The sequence below is a fragment of the Neoarius graeffei genome (genome assembly GCF_027579695.1).
Source record: "Neoarius graeffei isolate fNeoGra1 chromosome 18 unlocalized genomic scaffold, fNeoGra1.pri SUPER_18_unloc_1, whole genome shotgun sequence".
NCBI lineage: Eukaryota > Metazoa > Chordata > Actinopteri > Siluriformes > Ariidae > Neoarius > Neoarius graeffei.
The window spans coordinates 1,173,729-1,192,156 of record NW_026869982.1 but is presented as its reverse complement, the minus strand read 5'-3'; the positions used below and the strand labels follow the sequence as shown (position 1 = coordinate 1,192,156).

General features: G+C 45.5%; 35 non-coding genes and 38 pseudogenes across 35 annotated transcripts; all 73 read left to right on the top strand.

Annotated features, from left to right (window-relative positions):
• The first annotated feature begins 21 nt into the window (after positions 1-21).
• LOC132876261 (5S ribosomal RNA) lies at positions 22-140 on the top strand. The gene has a single exon (XR_009651986.1). It is a non-coding gene; the product is annotated as a 5S ribosomal RNA (ribosomal RNA).
• A 122-nt stretch (positions 141-262) lies between these two features.
• On the top strand, positions 263-381 carry LOC132878508 (5S ribosomal RNA; annotated as a pseudogene).
• Positions 382-493: 112 nt separating this feature from the next.
• LOC132879951 (5S ribosomal RNA) lies at positions 494-612 on the top strand (annotated as a pseudogene).
• A 112-nt stretch (positions 613-724) lies between these two features.
• LOC132880131 (5S ribosomal RNA) lies at positions 725-843 on the top strand (annotated as a pseudogene).
• A 114-nt stretch (positions 844-957) lies between these two features.
• LOC132881060 (5S ribosomal RNA) lies at positions 958-1,076 on the top strand (annotated as a pseudogene).
• Positions 1,077-1,188: 112 nt separating this feature from the next.
• LOC132876822 (5S ribosomal RNA) lies at positions 1,189-1,307 on the top strand. Its single transcript, XR_009652522.1, has one exon. It is a non-coding gene; the product is annotated as a 5S ribosomal RNA (ribosomal RNA).
• Positions 1,308-1,431: 124 nt separating this feature from the next.
• Positions 1,432-1,550, top strand: LOC132881059 (5S ribosomal RNA; annotated as a pseudogene).
• A 112-nt stretch (positions 1,551-1,662) lies between these two features.
• LOC132876647 (5S ribosomal RNA) lies at positions 1,663-1,781 on the top strand. The gene has a single exon (XR_009652355.1). It is a non-coding gene; the product is annotated as a 5S ribosomal RNA (ribosomal RNA).
• A 122-nt stretch (positions 1,782-1,903) lies between these two features.
• LOC132879371 (5S ribosomal RNA) lies at positions 1,904-2,022 on the top strand (annotated as a pseudogene).
• Positions 2,023-2,146: 124 nt separating this feature from the next.
• On the top strand, positions 2,147-2,265 carry LOC132881058 (5S ribosomal RNA; annotated as a pseudogene).
• Positions 2,266-2,377: 112 nt separating this feature from the next.
• LOC132876646 (5S ribosomal RNA) lies at positions 2,378-2,496 on the top strand. Its single transcript, XR_009652354.1, has one exon. It is a non-coding gene; the product is annotated as a 5S ribosomal RNA (ribosomal RNA).
• A 122-nt stretch (positions 2,497-2,618) lies between these two features.
• Positions 2,619-2,737, top strand: LOC132879370 (5S ribosomal RNA; annotated as a pseudogene).
• Positions 2,738-2,856: 119 nt separating this feature from the next.
• LOC132881057 (5S ribosomal RNA) lies at positions 2,857-2,975 on the top strand (annotated as a pseudogene).
• Positions 2,976-3,087: 112 nt separating this feature from the next.
• LOC132876644 (5S ribosomal RNA) lies at positions 3,088-3,206 on the top strand. The gene has a single exon (XR_009652352.1). It is a non-coding gene; the product is annotated as a 5S ribosomal RNA (ribosomal RNA).
• A 122-nt stretch (positions 3,207-3,328) lies between these two features.
• On the top strand, positions 3,329-3,447 carry LOC132880090 (5S ribosomal RNA; annotated as a pseudogene).
• Positions 3,448-3,561: 114 nt separating this feature from the next.
• LOC132881056 (5S ribosomal RNA) lies at positions 3,562-3,680 on the top strand (annotated as a pseudogene).
• A 112-nt stretch (positions 3,681-3,792) lies between these two features.
• On the top strand, positions 3,793-3,911 carry LOC132876821 (5S ribosomal RNA). The gene has a single exon (XR_009652521.1). It is a non-coding gene; the product is annotated as a 5S ribosomal RNA (ribosomal RNA).
• A 209-nt stretch (positions 3,912-4,120) lies between these two features.
• LOC132881054 (5S ribosomal RNA) lies at positions 4,121-4,239 on the top strand (annotated as a pseudogene).
• A 117-nt stretch (positions 4,240-4,356) lies between these two features.
• Positions 4,357-4,475, top strand: LOC132876643 (5S ribosomal RNA). The gene has a single exon (XR_009652351.1). It is a non-coding gene; the product is annotated as a 5S ribosomal RNA (ribosomal RNA).
• A 122-nt stretch (positions 4,476-4,597) lies between these two features.
• LOC132878507 (5S ribosomal RNA) lies at positions 4,598-4,716 on the top strand (annotated as a pseudogene).
• A 114-nt stretch (positions 4,717-4,830) lies between these two features.
• Positions 4,831-4,949, top strand: LOC132881336 (5S ribosomal RNA; annotated as a pseudogene).
• A 117-nt stretch (positions 4,950-5,066) lies between these two features.
• On the top strand, positions 5,067-5,185 carry LOC132877484 (5S ribosomal RNA). The gene has a single exon (XR_009653161.1). It is a non-coding gene; the product is annotated as a 5S ribosomal RNA (ribosomal RNA).
• Positions 5,186-5,302: 117 nt separating this feature from the next.
• LOC132877482 (5S ribosomal RNA) lies at positions 5,303-5,421 on the top strand. Its single transcript, XR_009653159.1, has one exon. It is a non-coding gene; the product is annotated as a 5S ribosomal RNA (ribosomal RNA).
• Positions 5,422-5,543: 122 nt separating this feature from the next.
• Positions 5,544-5,662, top strand: LOC132879507 (5S ribosomal RNA; annotated as a pseudogene).
• Positions 5,663-5,784: 122 nt separating this feature from the next.
• LOC132877481 (5S ribosomal RNA) lies at positions 5,785-5,903 on the top strand. Its single transcript, XR_009653158.1, has one exon. It is a non-coding gene; the product is annotated as a 5S ribosomal RNA (ribosomal RNA).
• A 127-nt stretch (positions 5,904-6,030) lies between these two features.
• Positions 6,031-6,149, top strand: LOC132877480 (5S ribosomal RNA). Its single transcript, XR_009653157.1, has one exon. It is a non-coding gene; the product is annotated as a 5S ribosomal RNA (ribosomal RNA).
• Positions 6,150-6,261: 112 nt separating this feature from the next.
• LOC132879780 (5S ribosomal RNA) lies at positions 6,262-6,380 on the top strand (annotated as a pseudogene).
• Positions 6,381-6,497: 117 nt separating this feature from the next.
• On the top strand, positions 6,498-6,616 carry LOC132877869 (5S ribosomal RNA). The gene has a single exon (XR_009653531.1). It is a non-coding gene; the product is annotated as a 5S ribosomal RNA (ribosomal RNA).
• A 122-nt stretch (positions 6,617-6,738) lies between these two features.
• On the top strand, positions 6,739-6,857 carry LOC132878285 (5S ribosomal RNA; annotated as a pseudogene).
• A 122-nt stretch (positions 6,858-6,979) lies between these two features.
• On the top strand, positions 6,980-7,098 carry LOC132877479 (5S ribosomal RNA). Its single transcript, XR_009653156.1, has one exon. It is a non-coding gene; the product is annotated as a 5S ribosomal RNA (ribosomal RNA).
• A 122-nt stretch (positions 7,099-7,220) lies between these two features.
• Positions 7,221-7,339, top strand: LOC132877964 (5S ribosomal RNA). Its single transcript, XR_009653621.1, has one exon. It is a non-coding gene; the product is annotated as a 5S ribosomal RNA (ribosomal RNA).
• A 405-nt stretch (positions 7,340-7,744) lies between these two features.
• On the top strand, positions 7,745-7,863 carry LOC132879568 (5S ribosomal RNA; annotated as a pseudogene).
• A 242-nt stretch (positions 7,864-8,105) lies between these two features.
• Positions 8,106-8,224, top strand: LOC132879391 (5S ribosomal RNA; annotated as a pseudogene).
• Positions 8,225-8,458: 234 nt separating this feature from the next.
• Positions 8,459-8,577, top strand: LOC132881053 (5S ribosomal RNA; annotated as a pseudogene).
• A 169-nt stretch (positions 8,578-8,746) lies between these two features.
• Positions 8,747-8,865, top strand: LOC132881052 (5S ribosomal RNA; annotated as a pseudogene).
• Positions 8,866-8,982: 117 nt separating this feature from the next.
• Positions 8,983-9,101, top strand: LOC132876642 (5S ribosomal RNA). Its single transcript, XR_009652350.1, has one exon. It is a non-coding gene; the product is annotated as a 5S ribosomal RNA (ribosomal RNA).
• A 122-nt stretch (positions 9,102-9,223) lies between these two features.
• LOC132878506 (5S ribosomal RNA) lies at positions 9,224-9,342 on the top strand (annotated as a pseudogene).
• A 114-nt stretch (positions 9,343-9,456) lies between these two features.
• On the top strand, positions 9,457-9,575 carry LOC132881335 (5S ribosomal RNA; annotated as a pseudogene).
• Positions 9,576-9,692: 117 nt separating this feature from the next.
• On the top strand, positions 9,693-9,811 carry LOC132877478 (5S ribosomal RNA). The gene has a single exon (XR_009653155.1). It is a non-coding gene; the product is annotated as a 5S ribosomal RNA (ribosomal RNA).
• Positions 9,812-9,928: 117 nt separating this feature from the next.
• LOC132877477 (5S ribosomal RNA) lies at positions 9,929-10,047 on the top strand. Its single transcript, XR_009653154.1, has one exon. It is a non-coding gene; the product is annotated as a 5S ribosomal RNA (ribosomal RNA).
• A 122-nt stretch (positions 10,048-10,169) lies between these two features.
• On the top strand, positions 10,170-10,288 carry LOC132879506 (5S ribosomal RNA; annotated as a pseudogene).
• Positions 10,289-10,410: 122 nt separating this feature from the next.
• On the top strand, positions 10,411-10,529 carry LOC132877868 (5S ribosomal RNA). Its single transcript, XR_009653530.1, has one exon. It is a non-coding gene; the product is annotated as a 5S ribosomal RNA (ribosomal RNA).
• A 127-nt stretch (positions 10,530-10,656) lies between these two features.
• LOC132879401 (5S ribosomal RNA) lies at positions 10,657-10,775 on the top strand (annotated as a pseudogene).
• A 117-nt stretch (positions 10,776-10,892) lies between these two features.
• LOC132878284 (5S ribosomal RNA) lies at positions 10,893-11,011 on the top strand (annotated as a pseudogene).
• Positions 11,012-11,133: 122 nt separating this feature from the next.
• LOC132877476 (5S ribosomal RNA) lies at positions 11,134-11,252 on the top strand. Its single transcript, XR_009653153.1, has one exon. It is a non-coding gene; the product is annotated as a 5S ribosomal RNA (ribosomal RNA).
• Positions 11,253-11,374: 122 nt separating this feature from the next.
• Positions 11,375-11,493, top strand: LOC132877475 (5S ribosomal RNA). The gene has a single exon (XR_009653152.1). It is a non-coding gene; the product is annotated as a 5S ribosomal RNA (ribosomal RNA).
• A 134-nt stretch (positions 11,494-11,627) lies between these two features.
• On the top strand, positions 11,628-11,746 carry LOC132881051 (5S ribosomal RNA; annotated as a pseudogene).
• Positions 11,747-11,863: 117 nt separating this feature from the next.
• On the top strand, positions 11,864-11,982 carry LOC132876641 (5S ribosomal RNA). The gene has a single exon (XR_009652349.1). It is a non-coding gene; the product is annotated as a 5S ribosomal RNA (ribosomal RNA).
• A 490-nt stretch (positions 11,983-12,472) lies between these two features.
• On the top strand, positions 12,473-12,591 carry LOC132876640 (5S ribosomal RNA). The gene has a single exon (XR_009652348.1). It is a non-coding gene; the product is annotated as a 5S ribosomal RNA (ribosomal RNA).
• A 122-nt stretch (positions 12,592-12,713) lies between these two features.
• On the top strand, positions 12,714-12,832 carry LOC132878504 (5S ribosomal RNA; annotated as a pseudogene).
• Positions 12,833-12,946: 114 nt separating this feature from the next.
• Positions 12,947-13,065, top strand: LOC132881334 (5S ribosomal RNA; annotated as a pseudogene).
• Positions 13,066-13,182: 117 nt separating this feature from the next.
• Positions 13,183-13,301, top strand: LOC132877474 (5S ribosomal RNA). The gene has a single exon (XR_009653151.1). It is a non-coding gene; the product is annotated as a 5S ribosomal RNA (ribosomal RNA).
• A 112-nt stretch (positions 13,302-13,413) lies between these two features.
• Positions 13,414-13,532, top strand: LOC132877473 (5S ribosomal RNA). Its single transcript, XR_009653150.1, has one exon. It is a non-coding gene; the product is annotated as a 5S ribosomal RNA (ribosomal RNA).
• A 122-nt stretch (positions 13,533-13,654) lies between these two features.
• On the top strand, positions 13,655-13,773 carry LOC132879504 (5S ribosomal RNA; annotated as a pseudogene).
• Positions 13,774-13,895: 122 nt separating this feature from the next.
• On the top strand, positions 13,896-14,014 carry LOC132877471 (5S ribosomal RNA). The gene has a single exon (XR_009653148.1). It is a non-coding gene; the product is annotated as a 5S ribosomal RNA (ribosomal RNA).
• Positions 14,015-14,141: 127 nt separating this feature from the next.
• On the top strand, positions 14,142-14,260 carry LOC132877470 (5S ribosomal RNA). The gene has a single exon (XR_009653147.1). It is a non-coding gene; the product is annotated as a 5S ribosomal RNA (ribosomal RNA).
• Positions 14,261-14,372: 112 nt separating this feature from the next.
• Positions 14,373-14,491, top strand: LOC132879779 (5S ribosomal RNA; annotated as a pseudogene).
• A 117-nt stretch (positions 14,492-14,608) lies between these two features.
• LOC132877867 (5S ribosomal RNA) lies at positions 14,609-14,727 on the top strand. Its single transcript, XR_009653529.1, has one exon. It is a non-coding gene; the product is annotated as a 5S ribosomal RNA (ribosomal RNA).
• Positions 14,728-14,849: 122 nt separating this feature from the next.
• Positions 14,850-14,968, top strand: LOC132879399 (5S ribosomal RNA; annotated as a pseudogene).
• Positions 14,969-15,090: 122 nt separating this feature from the next.
• LOC132877469 (5S ribosomal RNA) lies at positions 15,091-15,209 on the top strand. Its single transcript, XR_009653146.1, has one exon. It is a non-coding gene; the product is annotated as a 5S ribosomal RNA (ribosomal RNA).
• A 122-nt stretch (positions 15,210-15,331) lies between these two features.
• Positions 15,332-15,450, top strand: LOC132877468 (5S ribosomal RNA). The gene has a single exon (XR_009653145.1). It is a non-coding gene; the product is annotated as a 5S ribosomal RNA (ribosomal RNA).
• Positions 15,451-15,669: 219 nt separating this feature from the next.
• LOC132881050 (5S ribosomal RNA) lies at positions 15,670-15,788 on the top strand (annotated as a pseudogene).
• Positions 15,789-15,905: 117 nt separating this feature from the next.
• On the top strand, positions 15,906-16,024 carry LOC132876639 (5S ribosomal RNA). The gene has a single exon (XR_009652347.1). It is a non-coding gene; the product is annotated as a 5S ribosomal RNA (ribosomal RNA).
• Positions 16,025-16,146: 122 nt separating this feature from the next.
• Positions 16,147-16,265, top strand: LOC132878503 (5S ribosomal RNA; annotated as a pseudogene).
• Positions 16,266-16,379: 114 nt separating this feature from the next.
• Positions 16,380-16,498, top strand: LOC132881333 (5S ribosomal RNA; annotated as a pseudogene).
• A 117-nt stretch (positions 16,499-16,615) lies between these two features.
• On the top strand, positions 16,616-16,734 carry LOC132877467 (5S ribosomal RNA). The gene has a single exon (XR_009653144.1). It is a non-coding gene; the product is annotated as a 5S ribosomal RNA (ribosomal RNA).
• A 117-nt stretch (positions 16,735-16,851) lies between these two features.
• LOC132877466 (5S ribosomal RNA) lies at positions 16,852-16,970 on the top strand. The gene has a single exon (XR_009653143.1). It is a non-coding gene; the product is annotated as a 5S ribosomal RNA (ribosomal RNA).
• A 122-nt stretch (positions 16,971-17,092) lies between these two features.
• On the top strand, positions 17,093-17,211 carry LOC132879503 (5S ribosomal RNA; annotated as a pseudogene).
• Positions 17,212-17,333: 122 nt separating this feature from the next.
• LOC132877464 (5S ribosomal RNA) lies at positions 17,334-17,452 on the top strand. Its single transcript, XR_009653142.1, has one exon. It is a non-coding gene; the product is annotated as a 5S ribosomal RNA (ribosomal RNA).
• Positions 17,453-17,579: 127 nt separating this feature from the next.
• LOC132877463 (5S ribosomal RNA) lies at positions 17,580-17,698 on the top strand. Its single transcript, XR_009653141.1, has one exon. It is a non-coding gene; the product is annotated as a 5S ribosomal RNA (ribosomal RNA).
• Positions 17,699-17,810: 112 nt separating this feature from the next.
• Positions 17,811-17,929, top strand: LOC132879778 (5S ribosomal RNA; annotated as a pseudogene).
• A 117-nt stretch (positions 17,930-18,046) lies between these two features.
• LOC132877865 (5S ribosomal RNA) lies at positions 18,047-18,165 on the top strand. Its single transcript, XR_009653528.1, has one exon. It is a non-coding gene; the product is annotated as a 5S ribosomal RNA (ribosomal RNA).
• A 122-nt stretch (positions 18,166-18,287) lies between these two features.
• LOC132878283 (5S ribosomal RNA) lies at positions 18,288-18,406 on the top strand (annotated as a pseudogene).
• Positions 18,407-18,428: the final 22 nt, after the last annotated feature.

Genomic DNA, 18,428 nt, shown 5'->3' with positions numbered 1-18,428 from the left:
GCACATTTCCAACTAACTGTTGCTTACGGCCAAACCACTCTGACAACGCCTGATCCCGTCTGATCTCAGAAGCTAAACAGAGTTGGGCCTGGGTAGTACTTGAGTGGGAGACTGCCTAGGAATACCAGGTACTGTAAGCATTTTATTTTGTCTTCTAGCAGAAATCTGTTTGAATTTTCCTTCTGCTCGCAAGGCAAGAATTTTCCTTCTGGGCGCAAGGCAAGGCAAGGCAAGAAAAACGGCACATTTCCAACTAACTGTTGCTTATGGCCAAACCACTCTGACAACGCCTGATCCCGTCTGATGTCAGAAGCTAAACAGAGTTGGGCCTGGTTAGTACTTGAGTGGGAGACTGCCTAGGAATACCAGGTACTGTAAGCATTTTATTTTGTCTTCTTGCAGAAATCTGTTTGAATTTTCCTTCTGGTCGCAAGGCAAGAATTTTCCTTCTGATCGCAAGGCAAGAAAAATGGCACATTTCCAACAAGCTGTTGCTTACGGCCAAACCACTCTAACAACGCCTGATCCTGTCAGATCTCAGAAACTAAACAGAGTTGGGCCTGTTTAGTACTTGAGTGGGAGACTGCCTAGTAATACCAGGTACTGTAAGCATTTTATTTTGTCTTCTTGCAGAAATCTGTTTGAATTTTCCTTCTGCTCGCAAGGCAAGAATTTTCCTTCTGATCGCAAGGCAAGAAAAACGGCACATTTCCAACAAGCTGTTGCTCACGGCCAAACCACTCTGACAATGCCTGATCCTGTCTGATTTCAGAAGCTAAACAGAGTTTTGCCTGGTTAGTACTTGAGTGGGAGACTGCCTAGGAATACCAGGTACTGTAAGCATTTTATTTTGTCTTCTTGCAGAAATCTGTTTGAATTTTCCTTCTGCTCGCAAGGCAAGAATTTTCCTTCTGGGCGCAAGGCAAGGCAAGGCAAGGCACACATTTCCAGACTGTTGTTTACGTCCAAACCACTCTGACAATGCCTGATCCTGTCTGATCTGAGAAGCTAAACAGAGTTGGGCCTGGTTAGTACTTGAGTGTGAGACTGCCTAGGAATACCAGGTACTGTAAGCATTTTATTTTGTCTTCTTGCAGAAATCTGTTTGAATTTTCCTTCTGGTCGCAAGGCAAGAATTTTCCTTCTGATCGCAAGGCAAGAAAAACGGCACATTTCCAACAAGCTGTTGCTTACGGCCAAACCACTCTGAGAACGCCTGATCCCGTCTGATCTCAGAAGCTAAACAGAGTTGGGCCTGGTTAGTACTTGAGTGGGAGACTGCCTAGGAATACCAGGTACTGTAAGCATTTTATTTTGTCTTCTTGCAGAAATCTGTTTGAATTTTCCTTCTGCTCGCAAGGCAAGAATTTTCCTTCTGGGCGCAAGGCAAGGCAAGGCAAGGCAAGGCAAGGCACACATTTCCAGACTGTTGTTTACGTCCAAACCACTCTGACAATGCCTGATCCTGTCTGATCTGAGAAGCTAAACAGAGTTGGGCCTGGTTAGTACTTGAGTGTGAGACTGCCTAGGAATACCAGGTACTGTAAGCATTTTATTTTGTCTTCTTGCAGAAATCTGTTTGAATTTTCCTTCTGGTCGCAAGGCAAGAATTTTCCTTCTGATCGCAAGGCAAGAAAAACGGCACATTTCCAACAAGCTGTTGCTTACGGCCAAACCACTCTGACAACGCCTGATCCCGTCTGATCTCAGAAGCTAAACAGAGTTGGGCCTGGTTAGTACTTGAGTGGGAGACTGCCTAGGAATACCAGGTACTGTAAGCATTTTATTTTGTCTTCTTGCAGAAATCTGTTTGAATTTTCCTTCTGCTCGCAAGGCAATAATTTTCCTTCTGGGCGCAAGGCAAGGCAAGGCAAGAAAAACGGCACATTTCCAGCAAACTGTTGCTCACGGCCAAACCACTCTGACAATGCCTGATCCCGTCTGATTTCAGAAGCTAAACAGAGTTGGGCCTGGTTAGTACTTGAGTGGGAGACTGCCTAGGAATACCAGGTACTGTAAGCATTTTATTTTGTCTTCTTGCAGAAATCTGTTTGAATTTTCCTTCTGCTCGCAAGGCAAGAATTTTCCTTCTGGGCGCAAGGCAAGGCAAGGCAAGGCAAGGCAAGGCACACATTTCCAGACTGTTGTTTACGTCCAAACCACTCTGACAATGCCTGATCCTGTCTGATCTGAGAAGCTAAACAGAGTTGGGCCTGGTTAGTACTTGAGTGTGAGACTGCCTAGGAATACCAGGTACTGTAAGCATTTTATTTTGTCTTCTTGCAGAAATCTGTTTGAATTTTCCTTCTGGTCGCAAGGCAAGAATTTTCGTTCTGATCGCAAGGCAAGAAAAACGGCACATTTCCAACAAGCTGTTGCTTACGGCCAAACCACTCTGACAACGCCTGATCCCGTCTGATCTCAGAAGCTAAACAGAGTTGGGCCTGGTTAGTACTTGAGTGGGAGACTGCCTAGGAATACCAGGTACTGTAAGCATTTTATTTTGTCTTCTTGCAGAAATCTGTTTGAATTTTCCTTCTGCTCGCAAGGCAATAATTTTCCTTCTGGGTGCAAGGCAAGGCAAGGCAAGAAAAACGGCACATTTCCAGCAAACTGTTGCTCACGGCCAAACCACTCTGACAATGCCTGATCCCGTCTGATTTCAGAAGCTAAACAGAGTTGGGCCTGGTTAGTACTTGAGTGGGAGACTGCCTAGGAATACCAGGTACTGTAAGCATTTTATTTTGTCTTCTTGCAGAAATCTGTTTGAATTTTCCTTCTGCTCGCAAGGCAAGAATTTTCCTTCTGGGCGCAAGGCAAGGCAAGGCAAGGCAAGGCACACATTTCCAGACTGTTGTTTACGTCCAAACCACTCTGACAATGCCTGATCCTGTCTGATCTGAGAAGCTAAACAGAGTTGGGCCTGGTTAGTACTTGAGTGTGAGACTGCCTAGGAATACCAGGTACTGTAAGCATTTTATTTTGTCTTCTTGCAGAAATCTGTTTGAATTTTCCTTCTGGTCGCAAGGCAAGAATTTTCCTTCTGATCGCTAGGCAAGAAAAACGGCACATTTCCAACAAGCTGTTGCTTACGGCCAAACCACTCTGACAACGCCTGATCCCGTCTGATCTCAGAAGCTAAACAGAGTTGGGCCTGGTTAGTACTTGAGTGGGAGACTGCCTAGGAATACCAGGTACTGTAAGCATTTTATTTTGTCTTCTTGCAGAAATCTGTTTGAATTTTCCTTCTGCTCGCAAGGCAATAATTTTCCTTCTGGGCGCAAGGCAAGGCAAGGCAAGAAAAACGGCACATTTCCAGCAAACTGTTGCTCACGGCCAAACCACTCTGACAATGCCTGATCCCGTCTGATTTCAGAAGCTAAACAGAGTTTTGCCTGGTTAGTACTTGAGTGGGAGACTGCCTAGGAATACCAGGTACTGTAAGCATTTTATTTTGTCTTCTTGCAGAAATCTGTTTGAATTTTCCTTCTGCTCGCAAGGCAAGAATTTTCCTTCTGGGCGCAAGGCAAGGCAAGGCAAGGCACACATTTCCAGACTGTTGTTTACGTCCAAACCACTCTGACAATGCCTGATCCTGTCTGATCTGAGAAGCTAAACAGAGTTGGGCCTGGTTAGTACTTGAGTGTGAGACTGCCTAGGAATACCAGGTACTGTAAGCATTTTATTTTGTCTTCTTGCAGAAATCTGTTTGAATTTTCCTTCTGGTCGCAAGGCAAGAATTTTCCTTCTGATCGCAAGGCAAGAAAAACGGCACATTTCCAACAAGCTGTTGCTTACGGCCAAACCACTCTGAGAACGCCTGATCCCGTCTGATCTCAGAAGCTAAACAGAGTTGGGCCTGGTTAGTACTTGAGTGGGAGACTGCCTAGGAATACCAGGTACTGTAAGCATTTTATTTTGTCTTCTTGCAGAAATCTGTTTGAATTTTCCTTCTGCTCGCAAGGCAAGAATTTTCCTTCTGGGAGCAAGGCAAGGCAAGGCAAGGCAAGGCAAGGCAAGGCAAGGCAAGGCAAGGCAAGGCAAGGCAAGGCAAGGCAAGGCAAGGCAAGGCAAGGCAAGGCAAGGCAAGGCAAGGCAAGGCGCACATTTCCAGACTGTTGTTTACGTCCAAACCACTCTGACAATGCCTGATCCTGTCTGATCTGAGAAGCTAAACAGAGTTGGGCCTGGTTAGTACTTGAGTGTGAGACTGCCTAGGAATACCAGGTACTGTAAGCATTTTATTTTGTCTCCTTGCAGAAATCTGTTTGAATTTTCCTTCTGCTCGCAAGGCAAGAATTTTCCTTCTGGTCGCAAGGCAAGGCAAGAAAAACGGCACATTTCCAACTAACTGTTGCTTACGGCCAAACCACTCTGACAACGCCTGATCCCGTCTGATCTCAGAAGCTAAACAGAGTTGGGCCTGGTTAGTACTTGAGTGGGAGACTGCCTAGGAATACCAGGTACTGTAAGCATTTTATTTTGTCTTCTAGCAGAAATCTGTTTGAATTTTCCTTCTGCTCGCAAGGCAAGAATTTTCCTTCTGGGCGCAAGGCAAGGCAAGGCAAGAAAAACGGCACATTTCCAACTAACTGTTGCTTATGGCCAAACCACTCTGACAACGCCTGATCCCGTCTGATGTCAGAAGCTAAACAGAGTTGGGCCTGGTTAGTACTTGAGTGGGAGACTGCCTAGGAATACCAGGTACTGTAAGCATTTTATTTTGTCTTCTTGCAGAAATCTGTTTGAATTTTCCTTCTGGTCGCAAGGCAAGAATTTTCCTTCTGATCGCAAGGCAAGGCAAGAAAAACGGCACATTTCCAGACTATTGCTTATGTCCAAACCACTCTGACAATGCCTGATCCTGTCTGATCTGAGAAGCTAAACAGAGTTGGGCCTGTTTAGTACTTGAGTGGGAGACTGCCTAGTAATACCAGGTACTGTAAGCATTTTATTTTGTCTTCTTGCAGAAATCTGTTTGAATTTTCCTTCTGCTCGCAAGGCAAGAATTTTCCTTCTGGTCGCAAGGCAAGGCAAGAAAAACGGCACATTTCCAACTAACTGTTGCTTATGGCCAAACCACTCTGACAACGCCTGATCCCGTCTGATCTCAGAAGCTAAACAGAGTTGGGCCTGGTTAGTACTTGAGTGGGAGACTGCCTAGGAATACCAGGTACTGTAAGCATTTTATTTTGTCTTCTAGCAGAAATCTGTTTGAATTTTCCTTCTGCTCGCAAGGCAAGAATTTTCCTTCTGGGCGCAAGGCAAGGCAAGAAAAACGGCACATTTCCAACTAACTGTTGCTTATGGCCAAACCACTCTGACAACGCCTGATCCCGTCTGATCTCAGAAGCTAAACAGAGTTGGGCCTGGTTAGTACTTGAGTGGGAGACTGCCTAGGAATACCAGGTACTGTAAGCATTTTATTTTGTCTTCTTGCAGAAATCTGTTTGAATTTTCCTTCTGCTCGCAAGGCAAGAATTTTCCTTCTGGGCGCAAGGCAAGGCAAGGCAAGAAAAACGGCACATTTCCAACTAACTGTTGCTTATGGCCAAACCACTCTGACATCGCCTGATCCCGTCTGATCTCAGAAACTAAACAGAGTTGGGCCTGGTTAGTACTTGAGTGGGAGACTGAATAGGAATACCAGGTACTGTAAGCATTTTATTTTGTCTTCTAGCAGAAATCTGTTTGAATTTTCCTTCTGCTCGCAAGGCAAGAATTTTCCTTCTGGGCGCAAGGCAAGGCAAGGCAAGAAAAACGGCACATTTCCAACTAACTGTTGCTTATGGCCAAACCACTCTGACAACGCCTGATCCCGTCTGATCTCAGAAGCTAAACAGAGTTGGGCCTGGTTAGTACTTGAGTGGGAGACTGCCTAGGAATACCAGGTACTGTAAGCATTTTATTTTGTCTTCTTGCAGAAATCTGTTTGAATTTTCCTTCTGCTCGCAAGGCAAGAATTTTCCTTCTGGGCGCAAGGCAAGGCAAGGCAAGGCAAGAAAAACGGCACATTTCCAACTAACTGTTGCTTATGGCCAAACCACTCTGACAACGCCTGATCCCGTCTGATCTCAGAAGCTAAACAGAGTTGGGCCTGGTTAGTACTTGAGTGGGAGACTGCCTAGGAATACCAGGTACTGTAAGCATTTTATTTTGTCTTCTAGCAGAAATCTGTTTGAATTTTCCTTCTGGTCGCAAGGCAAGAATTTTCCTTCTGGGCGCAAGGCAAGAAAAATGGCACATTTCCAACAAGCTGTTGCTTACGGCCAAACCACTCTGACAACGCCTGATCCTGTCAGATCTCAGAAACTAAACAGAGTTGGGCCTGTTTAGTACTTGAGTGGGAGACTGCCTAGTAATACCAGGTACTGTAAGCATTTTATTTTGTCTTCTTGCAGAAATCTGTTTGAATTTTCCTTCTGCTCGCAAGGCAAGAATTTTCCTTCTGGTCGCAAGGCAAGGCAAGAAAAACGGCACATTTCCAACTAACTGCTGCTTATGGCCAAACCACTCTGACAACGCCTGATCCCGTCTGATCTCAGAAGCTAAACAGAGTTGGGCCTGGATAGTACTTGAGTGGGAGACTGCCTAGGAATACCAGGTACTGTAAGCATTTTATTTTGTCTTCTAGCAGAAATCTGTTTGAATTTTCCTTCTGCTCGCAAGGCAAGAATTTTCCTTCTGGGCGCAAGGCAAGGCAAGGCAAGAAAAACGGCACATTTCCAACTCACTGTTGCTTATGGCCAAACCACTCTGACAACGCCTGATCCCGTCTGATCTCAGAAGCTAAACAGAGTTAGGCCTGGTTAGTACTTGAGTGGGAGACTGCCTAGGAATACCAGGTACTGTAAGCATTTTATTTTGTCTTCTTGCAGAAATCTGTTTGAATTTTCCTTCTGCTCGCAAGGCAAGAATTTTCCTTCTGGTCGCAAGGCAAGGCAAGGCAAGAAAAACGGCACATTTCCAACTAACTGTTGCTTATGGCCAAACCACTCTGACAACGCCTGATCCCGTCTGATCTCAGAAGCTAAACAGAGTTGGGCCTGGTTAGTACTTGAGTGGGAGACTGCCTAGGAATACCAGGTACTGTAAGCATTTTATTTTGTCTTCTAGCAGAAATCTGTTTGAATTTTCCTTCTGCTCGCAAGGCAAGAATTTTCCTTCTGGGCGCAAGGCAAGGCAAGGCAAGAAAAACGACACATTTCCAACTAACTGTTGCTTATGGCCAAACCACTCTGACAATGCCTGATCCCGTCTGATCTCAGAAGCTAAACAGAGTTGGGCCTGGTTAGTACTTGAGTGGGAGACTGCCTAGGAATACCAGGTACTGTAAGCATTTTATTTTGTCTTCTTGCAGAAATCTGTTTGAATTTTCCTTCTGCTCGCAAGGCAAGAATTTTCCTTCTGGGCGCAAGGCAAGGCAAGGCAAGGCAAGGCAAGGCAAGGCAAGGCAAGGCAAGGCAAGGCAAGGCAAGGCAAGGCAAGGCACACATTTCCAGACTGTTGTTTACGTCCAAACCACTCTGACAATGCCTGATCCTGTCTGATCTGAGAAGCTAAACAGAGTTGGGCCTGGTTAGTACTTGAGTGTGAGACTGCCTAGGAATACCAAGTACTGTAAGCATTTTATTTTGTCTCCTTGCAGAAATCTGTTTGAATTTTCCTTCTGCTCGCAAGGCAAGAATTTTCCTTCTGGGCGCAAGGCAAGGCAAGAAAAACGGCACATTTCCAACTAACTGTTGCTTATGGCCAAACCACTCTGACAATGTCTGATCCTGTCTGATCTCAGAAGCTAAACAGAGTTGGGCCTGGTTAGTACTTGAGTGGGAGACTGCCTAGGAATACCAGGTACTGTAAGCATTTTATTTTGTCTTCTTGCAGAAATCGACAATGCCTGATCCTGTCTGATCTGAGAAGCTAAACAGAGTTGGGCCTGGTTAGTACTTGAGTGTGAGACTGCCTAGGAATACCAAGTACTGTAAGCATTTTATTTTGTCTCCTTGCAGAAATCTGTTTGAATTTTCCTTCTGCTCGCAAGGCAAGAATTTTCCTTCTGGGCGCAAGGCAAGGCAAGAAAAACGGCACATTTCCAACTAACTGTTGCTTATGGCCAAACCACTCTGACAACGTCTGATCCTGTTTGATCTCAGAAGCTAAACAGAGTTGGGCCTGGTTAGTACTTGAGTGGGAGACTGCCTAGGAATACCAGGTACTGTAAGCATTTTATTTTGTCTTCTTGCAGAAATCTGTTTGAATTTTCCTTCTGCTCGCAAGGCAAGAATTTTCCTTCTGGGCGCAAGGCAAGGCAAGGCAAGGCAAGGCAAGGCAAGGCAAGGCAAGGCAAGGCAAGGCAAGGCAAGGCAAGGCAAGGCAAGGCAAGGCAAGGCAAGGCAAGGCAAGGCAAGGCAAGGCAAGGCAAGGCAAGGCAAGGCAAGGCGCACATTTCCAGACTGTTGTTTACGTCCAAACCACTCTGACAATGCCTGATCCTGTCTGATCTGAGAAGCTAAACAGAGTTGGGCCTGGTTAGTACTTGAGTGTGAGACTGCCTAGGAATACCAGGTACTGTAAGCATTTTATTTTGTCTCCTTGCAGAAATCTGTTTGAATTTTCCTTCTGCTCGCAAGGCAAGAATTTTCCTTCTGGGCGCAAGGCAAGGCAAGGCAAGGCAAGGCAAGGCAAGGCAAGGCAAGGCAAGGCAAGGCAAGGCAAGGCAAGGCAAGGCGCACATTTCCAGACTGTTGTTTACGTCCAAACCACTCTGACAATGCCTGATCCTGTCTGATCTGAGAAGCTAAACAGAGTTGGGCCTGGTTAGTACTTGAGTGTGAGACTGCCTAGGAATACCAGGTACTGTAAGCATTTTATTTTGTCTCCTTGCAGAAATCTGTTTGAATTTTCCTTCTGCTCGCAAGGCAAGAATTTTCCTTCTGGTCGCAAGGCAAGGCAAGAAAAACGGCACATTTCCAACTAACTGTTGCTTACGGCCAAACCACTCTGACAACGCCTGATCCCGTCTGATCTCAGAAGCTAAACAGAGTTGGGCCTGGTTAGTACTTGAGTGGGAGACTGCCTAGGAATACCAGGTACTGTAAGCATTTTATTTTGTCTTCTAGCAGAAATCTGTTTGAATTTTCCTTCTGCTCGCAAGGCAAGAATTTTCCTTCTGGGCGCAAGGCAAGGCAAGGCAAGAAAAACGGCACATTTCCAACTAACTGTTGCTTATGGCCAAACCACTCTGACAACGCCTGATCCCGTCTGATGTCAGAAGCTAAACAGAGTTGGGCCTGGTTAGTACTTGAGTGGGAGACTGCCTAGGAATACCAGGTACTGTAAGCATTTTATTTTGTCTTCTTGCAGAAATCTGTTTGAATTTTCCTTCTGGTCGCAAGGCAAGAATTTTCCTTCTGATCGCAAGGCAAGGCAAGAAAAACGGCACATTTCCAGACTATTGCTTATGTCCAAACCACTCTGACAATGCCTGATCCTGTCTGATCTGAGAAGCTAAACAGAGTTGGGCCTGTTTAGTACTTGAGTGGGAGACTGCCTAGTAATACCAGGTACTGTAAGCATTTTATTTTGTCTTCTTGCAGAAATCTGTTTGAATTTTCCTTCTGCTCGCAAGGCAAGAATTTTCCTTCTGGTCGCAAGGCAAGGCAAGAAAAACGGCACATTTCCAACTAACTGTTGCTTATGGCCAAACCACTCTGACAACGCCTGATCCCGTCTGATCTCAGAAGCTAAACAGAGTTGGGCCTGGTTAGTACTTGAGTGGGAGACTGCCTAGGAATACCAGGTACTGTAAGCATTTTATTTTGTCTTCTAGCAGAAATCTGTTTGAATTTTCCTTCTGCTCGCAAGGCAAGAATTTTCCTTCTGGGCGCAAGGCAAGGCAAGAAAAACGGCACATTTCCAACTAACTGTTGCTTATGGCCAAACCACTCTGACAACGCCTGATCCCGTCTGATCTCAGAAGCTAAACAGAGTTGGGCCTGGTTAGTACTTGAGTGGGAGACTGCCTAGGAATACCAGGTACTGTAAGCATTTTATTTTGTCTTCTTGCAGAAATCTGTTTGAATTTTCCTTCTGCTCGCAAGGCAAGTATTTTCCTTCTGGGCGCAAGGCAAGGCAAGGCAAGAAAAACGGCACATTTCCAACTAACTGTTGCTTATGGCCAAACCACTCTGACATCGCCTGATCCCGTCTGATCTCAGAAACTAAACAGAGTTGGGCCTGGTTAGTACTTGAGTGGGAGACTGAATAGGAATACCAGGTACTGTAAGCATTTTATTTTGTCTTCTAGCAGAAATCTGTTTGAATTTTCCTTCTGCTCGCAAGGCAAGAATTTTCCTTCTGGGCGCAAGGCAAGGCAAGGCAAGAAAAACGGCACATTTCCAACTAACTGTTGCTTATGGCCAAACCACTCTGACAACGCCTGATCCCGTCTGATCTCAGAAGCTAAACAGAGTTGGGCCTGGATAGTACTTGAGTGGGAGACTGCCTAGGAATACCAGGTACTGTAAGCATTTTATTTTGTCTTCTTGCAGAAATCTGTTTGAATTTTCCTTCTGCTCGCAAGGCAAGAATTTTCCTTCTGGGCGCAAGGCAAGGCAAGGCAAGGCAAGAAAAACGGCACATTTCCAACTAACTGTTGCTTATGGCCAAACCACTCTGACAACGCCTGATCCCGTCTGATCTCAGAAGCTAAACAGAGTTGGGTCTGGTTAGTACTTGAGTGGGAGACTGCCTAGTAATACCAGGTACTGTAAGCATTTTATTTTGTCTTCTTGCAGAAATCTGTTTGAATTTTCCTTCTGCTCGCAAGGCAAGAATTTTCCTTCTGGTCGCAAGGCAAGGCAAGAAAAACGGCACATTTCCAACTCACTGTTGCTTATGGCCAAACCACTCTGACAACGCCTGATCCCGTCTGATCTCAGAAGCTAAACAGAGTTAGGCCTGGTTAGTACTTGAGTGGGAGACTGCCTAGGAATACCAGGTACTGTAAGCATTTTATTTTGTCTTCTTGCAGAAATCTGTTTGAATTTTCCTTCTGCTCGCAAGGCAAGAATTTTCCTTCTGGTCGCAAGGCAAGGCAAGGCAAGAAAAACGGCACATTTCCAACTAACTGTTGCTTATGGCCAAACCACTCTGACAACGCCTGATCCCGTCTGATCTCAGAAGCTAAACAGAGTTGGGCCTGGTTAGTACTTGAGTGGGAGACTGCCTAGGAATACCAGGTACTGTAAGCATTTTATTTTGTCTTCTAGCAGAAATCTGTTTGAATTTTCCTTCTGCTCGCAAGGCAAGAATTTTCCTTCTGGGCGCAAGGCAAGGCAAGGCAAGAAAAACGACACATTTCCAACTAACTGTTGCTTATGGCCAAACCACTCTGACAACGCCTGATCCCGTCTGATCTCAGAAGCTAAACAGAGTTGGGCCTGGTTAGTACTTGAGTGGGAGACTGCCTAGGAATACCAGGTACTGTAAGCATTTTATTTTGTCTTCTTGCAGAAATCTGTTTGAATTTTCCTTCTGCTCGCAAGGCAAGAATTTTCCTTCTGGGCGCAAGGCAAGGCAAGGCAAGGCAAGGCAAGGCAAGGCAAGGCACACATTTCCAGACTGTTGTTTACGTCCAAACCACTCTGACAATGCCTGATCCTGTCTGATCTGAGAAGCTAAACAGAGTTGGGCCTGGTTAGTACTTGAGTGTGAGACTGCCTAGGAATACCAGGTACTGTAAGCATTTTATTTTGTCTCCTTGCAGAAATCTGTTTGAATTTTCCTTCTGCTCGCAAGGCAAGAATTTTCCTTCTGGTCGCAAGGCAAGGCAAGAAAAACGGCACATTTCCAACTAACTGTTGCTTACGGCCAAACCACTCTGACAACGCCTGATCCCGTCTGATCTCAGAAGCTAAACAGAGTTGGGCCTGGTTAGTACTTGAGTGGGAGACTGCCTAGGAATACCAGGTACTGTAAGCATTTTATTTTGTCTTCTTGCAGAAATCTGTTTGAATTTTCCTTCTGCTCGCAAGGCAAGAATTTTCCTTCTGGGCGCAAGGCAAGGCAAGGCAAGGCAAGGCAAGGCAAGGCAAGGCAAGGCAAGGCAAGGCAAGGCAAGGCAAGGCAAGGCAAGGCAAGGCAAGGCAAGGCAAGGCAAGGCAAGGCAAGGCAAGGCAAGGCAAGGCAAGGCAAGGCAAGGCAAGGCAAGGCAAGGCGCACATTTCCAGACTGTTGTTTACGTCCAAACCACTCTGACAATGCCTGATCCTGTCTGATCTGAGAAGCTAAAAAGAGTTGGGCCTGGTTAGTACTTGAGTGTGAGACTGCCTAGGAATACCAGGTACTGTAAGCATTTTATTTTGTCTCCTTGCAGAAATCTGTTTGAATTTTCCTTCTGCTCGCAAGGCAAGAATTTTCCTTCTGGTCGCAAGGCAAGGCAAGAAAAACGGCACATTTCCAACTAACTGTTGCTTACGGCCAAACCACTCTGACAACGCCTGATCCCGTCTGATCTCAGAAGCTAAACAGAGTTGGGCCTGGTTAGTACTTGAGTGGGAGACTGCCTAGGAATACCAGGTACTGTAAGCATTTTATTTTGTCTTCTAGCAGAAATCTGTTTGAATTTTCCTTCTGCTCGCAAGGCAAGAATTTTCCTTCTGGGCGCAAGGCAAGGCAAGGCAAGAAAAACGGCACATTTCCAACTAACTGTTGCTTATGGCCAAACCACTCTGACAACGCCTGATCCCGTCTGATGTCAGAAGCTAAACAGAGTTGGGCCTGGTTAGTACTTGAGTGGGAGACTGCCTAGGAATACCAGGTACTGTAAGCATTTTATTTTGTCTTCTTGCAGAAATCTGTTTGAATTTTCCTTCTGGTCGCAAGGCAAGAATTTTCCTTCTGATCGCAAGGCAAGGCAAGAAAAACGGCACATTTCCAGACTATTGCTTATGTCCAAACCACTCTGACAATGCCTGATCCTGTCTGATCTGAGAAGCTAAACAGAGTTGGGCCTGTTTAGTACTTGAGTGGGAGACTGCCTAGTAATACCAGGTACTGTAAGCATTTTATTTTGTCTTCTTGCAGAAATCTGTTTGAATTTTCCTTCTGCTCGCAAGGCAAGAATTTTCCTTCTGGTCGCAAGGCAAGGCAAGAAAAACGGCACATTTCCAACTAACTGTTGCTTATGGCCAAACCACTCTGACAACGCCTGATCCCGTCTGATCTCAGAAGCTAAACAGAGTTGGGCCTGGTTAGTACTTGAGTGGGAGACTGCCTAGGAATACCAGGTACTGTAAGCATTTTATTTTGTCTTCTAGCAGAAATCTGTTTGAATTTTCCTTCTGCTCGCAAGGCAAGAATTTTCCTTCTGGGCGCAAGGCAAGAAAAACGGCACATTTCCAACTAACTGTTGCTTATGGCCAAACCACTCTGACAACGCCTGATCCCGTCTGATCTCAGAAGCTAAACAGAGTTGGGCCTGGTTAGTACTTGAGTGGGAGACTGCCTAGGAATACCAGGTACTGTAAGCATTTTATTTTGTCTTCTTGCAGAAATCTGTTTGAATTTTCCTTCTGCTCGCAAGGCAAGAATTTTCCTTCTGGGCGCAAGGCAAGGCAAGGCAAGAAAAACGGCACATTTCCAACTAACTGTTGCTTATGGCCAAACCACTCTGACATCGCCTGATCCCGTCTGATCTCAGAAACTAAACAGAGTTGGGCCTGGTTAGTACTTGAGTGGGAGACTGAATAGGAATACCAGGTACTGTAAGCATTTTATTTTGTCTTCTAGCAGAAATCTGTTTGAATTTTCCTTCTGCTCGCAAGGCAAGAATTTTCCTTCTGGGCGCAAGGCAAGGCAAGGCAAGAAAAACGGCACATTTCCAACTAACTGTTGCTTATGGCCAAACCACTCTGACAACGCCTGATCCCGTCTGATCTCAGAAGCTAAACAGAGTTGGGCCTGGTTAGTACTTGAGTGGGAGACTGCCTAGGAATACCAGGTACTGTAAGCATTTTATTTTGTCTTCTTGCAGAAATCTGTTTGAATTTTCCTTCTGCTCGCAAGGCAAGAATTTTCCTTCTGGGCGCAAGGCAAGGCAAGGCAAGGCAAGAAAAACGGCACATTTCCAACTAACTGTTGCTTATGGCCAAACCACTCTGACAACGCCTGATCCCGTCTGATCTCAGAAGCTAAACAGAGTTGGGCCTGGTTAGTACTTGAGTGGGAGACTGCCTAGGAATACCAGGTACTGTAAGCATTTTATTTTGTCTTCTAGCAGAAATCTGTTTGAATTTTCCTTCTGGTCGCAAGGCAAGAATTTTCCTTCTGGGCGCAAGGCAAGAAAAATGGCACATTTCCAACAAGCTGTTGCTTACGGCCAAACCACTCTGACAACGCCTGATCCTGTCAGATCTCAGAAACTAAACAGAGTTGGGCCTGTTTAGTACTTGAGTGGGAGACTGCCTAGTAATACCAGGTACTGTAAGCATTTTATTTTGTCTTCTTGCAGAAATCTGTTTGAATTTTCCTTCTGCTCGCAAGGCAAGAATTTTCCTTCTGGTCGCAAGGCAAGGCAAGAAAAACAGCACATTTCCAACTAACTGCTGCTTATGGCCAAACCACTCTGACAACGCCTGATCCCGTCTGATCTCAGAAGCTAAACAGAGTTGGGCCTGGATAGTACTTGAGTGGGAGACTGCCTAGGAATACCAGGTACTGTAAGCATTTTATTTTGTCTTCTAGCAGAAATCTGTTTGAATTTTCCTTCTGCTCGCAAGGCAAGAATTTTCCTTCTGGGCGCAAGGCAAGGCAAGGCAAGAAAAACGGCACATTTCCAACTCACTGTTGCTTATGGCCAAACCAATCTGACAACGCCTGATCCCGTCTGATCTCAGAAGCTAAACAGAGTTAGGCCTGGTTAGTACTTGAGTGGGAGACTGCCTAGGAATACCAGGTACTGTAAGCATTTTATTTTGTCTTCTTGCAGAAATCTGTTTGAATTTTCCTTCTGCTCGCAAGGCAAGAATTTTCCTTCTGGTCGCAAGGCAAGGCAAGGCAAGAAAAACGGCACATTTCCAACTAACTGTTGCTTATGGCCAAACCACTCTGACAACGCCTGATCCCGTCTGATCTCAGAAGCTAAACAGAGTTGGGCCTGGTTAGTACTTGAGTGGGAGACTGCCTAGGAATACCAGGTACTGTAAGCATTTTATTTTGTCTTCTAGCAGAAATCTGTTTGAATTTTCCTTCTGCTCGCAAGGCAAGAATTTTCCTTCTGGGCGCAAGGCAAGGCAAGGCAAGAAAAACGACACATTTCCAACTAACTGTTGCTTATGGCCAAACCACTCTGACAACGCCTGATCCCGTCTGATCTCAGAAGCTAAACAGAGTTGGGCCTGGTTAGTACTTGAGTGGGAGACTGCCTAGGAATACCAGGTACTGTAAGCATTTTATTTTGTCTTCTTGCAGAAATCTGTTTGAATTTTCCTTCTGCTCGCAAGGCAAGAATTTTCCTTCTGGGCGCAAGGCAAGGCAAGGCAAGGCAAGGCAAGGCAAGGCAAGGCAAGGCAAGGCAAGGCAAGGCAAGGCAAGGCAAGGCAAGGCAAGGCAAGGCAAGGCAAGGCAAGGCAAGGCAAGGCAAGGCAAGGCGCACATTTCCAGACTGTTGTTTACGTCCAAACCACTCTGACAATGCCTGATCCTGTCTGATCTGAGAAGCTAAACAGAGTTGGGCCTGGTTAGTACTTGAGTGTGAGACTGCCTAGGAATACCAGGTACTGTAAGCATTTTATTTTGTCTCCTTGCAGAAATCTGTTTGAATTTTCCTTCTGCTCGCAAGGCAAGAATTTTCCTTCTGGTCGCAAGGCAAGGCAAGAAAAACGGCACATTTCCAACTAACTGTTGCTTACGGCCAAACCACTCTGACAACGCCTGATCCCGTCTGATCTCAGAAGCTAAACAGAGTTGGGCCTGGTTAGTACTTGAGTGGGAGACTGCCTAGGAATACCAGGTACTGTAAGCATTTTATTTTGTCTTCTAGCAGAAATCTGTTTGAATTTTCCTTCTGCTCGCAAGGCAAGAATTTTCCTTCTGGGCGCAAGGCAAGGCAAGGCAAGAAAAACGGCACATTTCCAACTAACTGTTGCTTATGGCCAAACCACTCTGACAACGCCTGATCCCGTCTGATGTCAGAAGCTAAACAGAGTTGGGCCTGGTTAGTACTTGAGTGGGAGACTGCCTAGGAATACCAGGTACTGTAAGCATTTTATTTTGTCTTCTTGCAGAAATCTGTTTGAATTTTCCTTCTGGTCGCAAGGCAAGAATTTTCCTTCTGATCGCAAGGCAAGGCAAGAAAAACGGCACATTTCCAGACTATTGCTTATGTCCAAACCACTCTGACAATGCCTGATCCTGTCTGATCTGAGAAGCTAAACAGAGTTGGGCCTGTTTAGTACTTGAGTGGGAGACTGCCTAGTAATACCAGGTACTGTAAGCATTTTATTTTGTCTTCTTGCAGAAATCTGTTTGAATTTTCCTTCTGCTCGCAAGGCAAGAATTTTCCTTCTGGTCGCAAGGCAAGGCAAGAAAAACGGCACATTTCCAACTAACTGTTGCTTATGGCCAAACCACTCTGACAACGCCTGATCCCGTCTGATCTCAGAAGCTAAACAGAGTTGGGCCTGGTTAGTACTTGAGTGGGAGACTGCCTAGGAATACCAGGTACTGTAAGCATTTTATTTTGTCTTCTAGCAGAAATCTGTTTGAATTTTCCTTCTGCTCGCAAGGCAAGAATTTTCCTTCTGGGCGCAAGGCAAGGCAAGAAAAACGGCACATTTCCAACTAACTGTTGCTTATGGCCAAACCACTCTGACAACGCCTGATCCCGTCTGATCTCAGAAGCTAAACAGAGTTGGGCCTGGTTAGTACTTGAGTGGGAGACTGCCTAGGAATACCAGGTACTGTAAGCATTTTATTTTGTCTTCTTGCAGAAATCTGTTTGAATTTTCCTTCTGCTCGCAAGGCAAGAATTTTCCTTCTGGGCGCAAGGCAAGGCAAGGCAAGAAAAACGGCACATTTCCAACTAACTGTTGCTTATGGCCAAACCACTCTGACATCGCCTGATCCCGTCTGATCTCAGAAACTAAACAGAGTTGGGCCTGGTTAGTACTTGAGTGGGAGACTGAATAGGAATACCAGGTACTGTAAGCATTTTATTTTGTCTTCTAGCAGAAATCTGTTTGAATTTTCCTTCTGCTCGCAAGGCAAGAATTTTCCTTCTGGGCGCAAGGCAAGGCAAGGCAAGAAAAACGGCACATTTCCAACTAACTGTTGCTTATGGCCAAACCACTCTGACAACGCCTGATCCCGTCTGATCTCAGAAGCTAAACAGAGTTGGGCCTGGTTAGTACTTGAGTGGGAGACTGCCTAGGAATACCAGGTACTGTAAGCATTTTATTTTGTCTTCTTGCAGAAATCTGTTTGAATTTTCCTTCTGCTCGCAAGGCAAGAATTTTCCTTCTGGGCGCAAGGCAAGGCAAGGCAAGGCAAGAAAAACGGCACATTTCCAACTAACTGTTGCTTATGGCCAAACCACTCTGACAACGCCTGATCCCGTCTGATCTCAGAAGCTAAACAGAGTTGGGCCTGGTTAGTACTTGAGTGGGAGACTGCCTAGGAATACCAGGTACTGTAAGCATTTTATTTTGTCTTCTAGCAGAAATCTGTTTGAATTTTCCTTCTGCTCGCAAGGCAAGAATTTTCCTTCTGGGCGCAAGGCAAGAAAAATGGCACATTTCCAACAAGCTGTTGCTTACGGCCAAACCACTCTGACAACGCCTGATCCTGTCAGATCTCAGAAACTAAACAGAGTTGGGCCTGTTTAGTACTTGAGTGGGAGACTGCCTAGTAATACCAGGTACTGTAAGCATTTTATTTTGTCTTCTTGCAGAAATCTGTTTGAATTTTCCTTCTGCTCGCAAGGCAAGAATTTTCCTTCTGGTCGCAAGGCAAGGCAAGAAAAACGGCACATTTCCAACTAACTGCTGCTTATGGCCAAACCACTCTGACAACGCCTGATCCCGTCTGATCTCAGAAGCTAAACAGAGTTGGGCCTGGATAGTACTTGAGTGGGAGACTGCCTAGGAATACCAGGTACTGTAAGCATTTTATTTTGTCTTCTAGCAGAAATCTGTTTGAATTTTCCTTCTGCTCGCAAGGCAAGAATTTTCCTTCTGGGCGCAAGGCAAGGCAAGGCAAGAAAAACGGCACATTTCCAACTCACTGTTGCTTATGGCCAAACCACTCTGACAACGCCTGATCCCGTCTGATCTCAGAAGCTAAACAGAGTTAGGCCTGGTTAGTACTTGAGTGGGAGACTGCCTAGGAATACCAGGTACTGTAAGCATTTTATTTTGTCTTCTTGCAGA